Source organism: Hylobates moloch, unplaced genomic scaffold, assembly GCF_009828535.3.
Source record: "Hylobates moloch isolate HMO894 unplaced genomic scaffold, HMol_V3 SCAFFOLD_1, whole genome shotgun sequence".
Lineage (NCBI taxonomy): Eukaryota > Metazoa > Chordata > Mammalia > Primates > Hylobatidae > Hylobates > Hylobates moloch.
Window position 1 is genome coordinate 165,678,133 of NW_026652276.1, and position 7,157 is coordinate 165,685,289.

A 7,157-nucleotide genomic window follows, 5' to 3' on the forward strand; every position below is an offset into this window, starting at 1 on the left:
AAAGGAAGTCAAATTGTCTCTGTTTGCAGATGACATGATTGTATATTTAGAAAACCCCATTGTCTCAGCCCAAAATCTCCTTAAGCTGATAAGCAACTTCAGCAAAGTCTCAGGACACAAAATCAATGTGCAAAAATCACAAGCATTCCTATATACCAATAATAGACAAACAGACAGCCAAATCATGAGCAAACTCCCATTCACAATTGCTACAAAGAGAATAAAATAACTAGGAATACAGCTAACAAGTGATGTGAAGGACCTCTTCAAGGAGAACTACAAACCACTGCTCAAGGAAATAAGAGAGGACACAAACAAATGGAAAAACACCCCATCCTCACAGTTAGGAAGAATCAATATCATGAACATGGTCATACTGCCCAATGAAATTTATAGATTCAATGCTATTCCCGTCAAGCTACCACTGACATTCTTCACAGAATTAGAAAAACTACTTTAAATTTCATATGGAACCAAAAAAGAGCCCCTATAGCCAAGCCAATCCTAAGCAAAATGAACAAAGCTGGCAGCATGAGCTACCTTACTTCAAACTATACAAGGCTACAGTAACCAAAACAGCACAGTACTGGTACCAAAACAGACACATAGACCAATGGAATGGAATAGAGACCTCAGAAATAACACCACACATCTACAACCATCTGATCTTTGACAAACCTGACAAAAACAAGCAATGGGTAAAGGATTCCCTGTTTAATAAATGGTGTTGGGAAAACTGGGTATCCATATGCAGAAAACTGACACTGAACCCCTTCCTTACATCTTATACAAAAATTAACTCAAAATGGATTAAAGACTTAAACGTAAGACCTAAACCCATAAAAACCCTAGAAGAAAACCTAGGCAATACCATTCAGGACATAGGCATGGGCAAAGATTTTATGATGAAATCATCAAAAGTAATTGCAACAAAAGCTAAAATTGACACATGGGATCTAATTAAACTAAAGAGTTTCTGCACAGCAAAAGAAACTATCATCAGAGAGTACAGGCAACATACAGAATGGGAAAAAATTTGCAATCCACCCATCCGACAAAGGACTAAGGTCTAATATCCAGAATTTACAAGGAATTTAAACATATTTACAAGAAAAAAATGACCTCATCAAAAAGTGGGCAAAGGGTATGAACAGACGTTTTTCAAAAGAAGACATTTATCCAGCAAACAAACGTATTTTAAAAAAAGGACAACATTACTGATCACTAGAGAAATGCAAATCAAAACCACAATAAAATACCATCTCATGCCAGTCAGAATGGCGATTATTAAATAGCCAAGAAATAACAGAGCTGGCGAGGCTGTGGAGAAATAGGAACAACTTTTTACGTTGTTGGCGGGAATGTAAATTAATGTAACATAAATTAATCAACCATTGTGGAAGACAGTGTGGTGATCCCTCAAGGATCTAGAACCAGAAATACCATTTGACCCAGTAATCCCATTACTGGGTATATACCCAAAGGAATATAAATCATTCTATTATAAAGATACATGCACACATTTTTTTTTTTATCTTCCCCAATTTAAATCTTTTAATTTAGAAGTAAACTTTAATGTTGAAAATGCAAACTTGAGGAAGGCAGAAAGATCACATACGAGGCTGCCACTTCACACCTGGAGAGTTGCACTGGGGTGCGGCAGAGGCACTCCTCACTTCTCAGATGGTGCTATGGCCTGGCAGAGGCGCTCCTCACTTCCCAGAAGGTTCCATGGAGAGAAGGTTAGCACACGTATGATTATTGCAGCGCTATTCACAATAGCAAAGACATTGAACCAAATGTCCATCAATGATAGACTGGATGAAGAAAATGTGGTACACATACACCATGGAATGCTATGCAGCCGTAAAAAGGAATGAGATCATGTCCTTTGCAGGGACATGGATAAACCTGGAAGCCATCATCCTCAGCAAACTAACACAGGAACAGAAAACCAAACACCACATGTTCTCACTCATAAGTGGGATTTAAACAATGAGAACACGTGGACACCGGGAGGGAACAACACATACTGCTGGGCGGGGCCTGTCGGTGGGGGGAAAGGGGACTGAGAGCATCAGGACAAATAGCTAATGTACGTGGGGCTTAAAACCTAGGTAACAGGTTGATAGGTGCAGCAAACCATCATGGCACACGTGTACCTAGTATACCTATGTAACAAACCTGCACATTCTGCACATGTATTCTGGAATGTAAAGTAAAAAAAAAAAAGAAAAATTCAATAAATTAAGGAAAAATAAAATCACACAAATAGAGAAAGAAAGCAACCCTTGACAACCAGAGGACAGCCAGGTATGGTTTTCAAGTAAAAACAGAATAGTGTGTCAATTTGTTCCAGAATATTAAAGATTATAGTGAGGGATAAAACTTGAGTGTGTATATAGCAAGTTGTATAAGGTTTGAGAAAAATGGATTTTATTTACCATACTTTATAATATCTTAGGCTAGGAAAAATGATGAAATACGTTAAAATTTGGAGGAAGTTTGCTTAATTTTAATGGATTTATTTATAAAGATATTTTAATATCCTTTACTGCAAAAGGCTAAATTAATGCAATCCTGGAATTTTATTTTCTCCCTGTTAAAACAAAATTGATCTTGAAATATTTAATCTGCTTTTAACAAAGGGAATAAGATTATTTTTTACCTTCTGTGTTATCTACAGAGTTAGCAGGAATTCTGCATATCACCAGAATAATTTCCTGAAATTTGTGCTGATTTTATTTTGTTATCAATTTTTTTAAAGTTTATCATTTCACGAGAACTAAAGTTTCTTATAATTGTGTTCCTTTCATCTATTATAAAATATCGTTATTACTTTATGTATAATTAAGCTGTAATCACTCATTGCTCACAGGCAACTGTGATACTGTATCAATCAAATGACCGGATCTTTTCTGATAATTCTGTTTCTTCAAGATCAGATTCTAGACACAGAAAAAAAAAAAAGAACAGATTGTCTTTTTATTTTTTCATTGTGGTAAAATACACAAAACATAAAATTTGCCACTTTAACCATTTTTAAATGTGCAATTCTGTGGCATTAAGTACATTCACATGTTTGTGCACCTGTCACTACCATCCATCTCCAGAACTTTTTCATCTTTCGGAACTGAAACTCCGTACTTACTAAACAATAGCTCCCATTCACCTCTCCCAACAGCCCCTAGCATCCACCATTCTACTTGCTGTTTTATACATTTTATTATTCTAGACAGCTTATATAAGTGGAATCATACAGTATTTGTCTTTTTGTGATGAGTCTTATTTTACTTAGCATACTACACAAAAGCTTTCCATTTCTAATGTAGTCTAATCTATCTACTTTTTTTGTTGTCTGTGCTTTTGATGTCATATCCAAGAAGTCATTGCCAAATCTGATGTCATAAATCTTTCCTCCTATGTTTTCCTCTAAGAGTTTTATAGTTTAGATTTTGCTGTTTGGAGCTTTGATTCACTTTAAGTTAATGTTTATATACGGTATAATGTAAGGGTCCAACTTTATTCTTCCGCATGTGGATATCCAGTTGAAATAGATAACCATTTGTTGAAAAAAAAAATAGAATGCTTCGCAAATTTGTGGGTCGTACTTGTGCAGGGATCATGCTAATCTTCTCTATATTGTTTTAATTTTAGTACACTTGCTGCTGAAGCAAACTCTAAGATGTTTTCTAAAATTACAATTATCTTTTAGATTGCCCAGGGACTCCCCCTGGAAAATACAGAAATCACAATGATTTCTATATTTACTACATAAAAAGAGAGTTGCTAGAAGTATTTTAGATTGCTTTGATATACCTCTGTTTCTGAATTCTGAAATATTTCTGAAGAATTGTCAAAATAAAAGCATAATTTTGGACAGATAAAATGTGATTCATATAAAAATTTCTGAAATTGTACATTTTGTAAAATAGGTTGACAGGTTCAAGAGATTTGTTAATGACTTCATTTGTCCATAATATGATTTTAATCCAAGGAAAAGCATTGAAGAAATTCTTATGAATTGGTTATGTATTGTACCCCCATGGAAAAGTTTACTCACTTTTTTATATTGTTAGTTACTGGAATAAATCAATCTCATCCATTTAGTCATAGTATTACGCAGGCAGTTCTGCTTTGTTCATGATTGTAATACAAAAACTGGTATTCACCAGATCCAGAAGCTGTACTATTAAATAGTTCTTCAAGGAAAAAACTTGAGAAAAACATAATATATACATAAAAACATAAAAACACACAATGAGAAAAACAATAATACATCATCCAAGTATTGGGAAACAAGCACTGTACTCCTAAGAAATATTTTATTTATGGAAAAATCTTCAAAATAACCTAAAAATACAAACCAGTTAAGTTTTTAAAGCATATGCTAAAATTGCAAGGTTATGAAAGGTGTTTTAGTCTTTTTGATGCATAACATTTAGTTATGTATTAATATGTATTTTTAACATGCATCCAGTTCCCAAAGAAAACATATTTCATTTTAAATATTATTTTTGACAAAGCAGTTTTTTTCTTACATAATTTAAAGTAAATCAAGTGGCATTTTTTCTGAATAGAAAGACACCTAAATTTATATTGTTATAAAATAACAATATTTAATATTATTCATATATTTACATAGACATATATTTTATATCTAAAAATACACATATATAAATAAATACATATATTTATAATATGAATATAAATAATATAAATTTATATGTAACATATTTTATATAAATTATATTGTTACATAGATAAATGATAAATATACACATATGTAAATATACTTACATATTTATATTTATAATATAAAATTATATATAGGATATTTATATAAATATAAATATGTGTATTTATATTATAGTATTTATATATTTATATAGTACATATAAATGTAGTATATATGTAAATGTTATATATTTAAAAGTGATCAGTGATCCCATATTAATATTTAAAATTATTTTAGGTAAATGTTATTTGTATTCTTTATTGATATGCTAATGTAAAATAAAATATTTTGCTTAAATTCAATTTTTTATTATCTACCATAGAAAACAGGCAAAATAATTTTTAAAAACTTGAAGGAGACTTTATAAGTCAAATAGATTGGAAAGTCTTAGGTGGTGTAATTATGTAATGTTTATGGATAATTTTCTTTTCATTTTATTGCCCCTTTCACCATGTGCTGGATAATTTTCTTAATGAAAGCTAATAATAGGTTTATGTTATTTAAAGAGAAACTCCAACAATTTTTGTAGTAAAATAGCTATCAATAAAAAGGGGACATTTTGTAAACATATATAGATAAATTCTAATTGTGTCTAGACATTCATAAAGTTCATATCTGTGGCAAAATATCATTTTAAAAATATTGAACGAAGCTGCTTCGGAAAAACCTGAATTTTAAAATTTCTGTTTCAGAAGAGTATTTTTATATCTTATTCATTTTATAATGCATATCAAACTGATAGTCTTAACACTGTTTACCTTATTGTAATTAGGCAGCAGAAAATGGAAACATATATAGCCTTTGTAGTTTCAACTTAAGTAGGGGCAGGATGGCCTCCCTTTTCTCCAGCCTTTGGTCCTCATGAATTCAAATGTTTTGTTAATGACAAATTCAGTATGCCTGAGGCTTTCAAGAATGTTAGTCTCCCTATTTTTTATACTTAGGCAGTACTGCATGGCTTCTGAGCCTTTCCAAGTGTATTGTTTTTAATAATTTGTATGTACAATCAAAGAAACTTCAGGAAACAAGGTTGTTTGAGAATATTTTCTGTATTTCTTGGGTAATTGCTGAGCATCCCTCCAGCTTCAGAATGTACTGTGGAAATCTTATGTTTGTCCACCTGCCCCTGCATGTGACCTCTAGATTCCAAAGAGTGGATTGAGATGTCATTCTGAGGTCCAAGAGTTTACACAAGGCATATTTTAATTTAGTATATTCTCTATCTTAATATATTCAGATCATGTTTAAGAATTTTGAGCTAGAGTTTATGCTATTTTTATGATACCACAAGAATATACATGGACATTAAGTTTAGTAATTACCAGAAGAAATGTTTGCAGAACAACAACAACACAACTTTGGGCAAGGATCATTCTTGAAGTTAATGTCGCTGATGCCACCTTCCCCACCCCCTGCTACAATCAATCAAATCTAATCCTGTTATTAAGCTTACAATTTTTTTTTAAAACCGCTAAGTTGATTACTGTTGATTTAAATATTCCAATAGTTTTTACTTTAAGTGATGAACACATGGTATCATCCAGCAACGCCTAAAGAAAGGGAGGAGATGTTACTAGGCTAGAAGCCACTGCAAAGCCAGCTGAATTTTAGGTGCAAAAGCAATGATATTATTGTGGAAGTAAGGAAAGTGCATATTGCACTAACATGCTTTTATCAGAGAAAGAAATACAATGAAACTGTATTTCAGAAACATTTTTAGAAGAGTAACCTTCCTAGAGCCCTGGTATCTTCTGTTTTCAATTCAGCTGTTCCCATTATTGACAATAACGGTTATAATCCTGATCCTAAACCTGGGAGTTCATGAATTCATTAATCACTTACATACAAGTTAGATTGTTGCTGTACTCCTGATGAGATAATGAGGGCCAAGATAAGGCAAAAGGAACAGAAAAGATAAGTTTAAAATATATTTAAAGTAGGATGTATAGAATATGGGTACTGCTTGGCAGAAAAAAAGAAAAATAGATTTGGAAGCTTGAAATAGGGTATAATTGTGACTGACATACAGCTATAAAATGGATACCTGTCAATGATTTTATTTAACTCATTAACTAATGAGGGACCCATAAATGTTACAATTGATCCAAATGAGTGTTAAAGAATATGCACATGTATAAGTAGTAAGTATGTTGGAATTTATTTACAAATTGGTGTAAAATGGTCTTATTCCATGGGAAGTAGAGAGAAATCAGTTTAATTTCCCTGACAAAATTAATCTGGGTGATTCTGTAGAGTAATTACTTGCATTGCTATCAGTTACTTACAACTTACAAGATTTATAAAATAACTCAAAGACAAGGAAAAATACAGAAAACCTATAGATCAGATGACAGTAATAATGTGCTTAGACAACTGCCTAGTTTTCCACTGAAGACACCCAGTAATCTTCCTGGTCATT

At 32.1% G+C, this 7,157-nt stretch overlaps 1 non-coding gene across 1 annotated transcript; it reads right to left on the reverse strand.

Annotated features, from left to right (window-relative positions):
• Positions 1-3,574: 3,574 nt before the first annotated feature.
• On the reverse strand, positions 3,575-3,677 carry LOC116809788 (U6 spliceosomal RNA). Its single transcript, XR_004369973.1, has one exon. It is a non-coding gene; the product is annotated as a U6 spliceosomal RNA (small nuclear RNA).
• Positions 3,678-7,157: the final 3,480 nt, after the last annotated feature.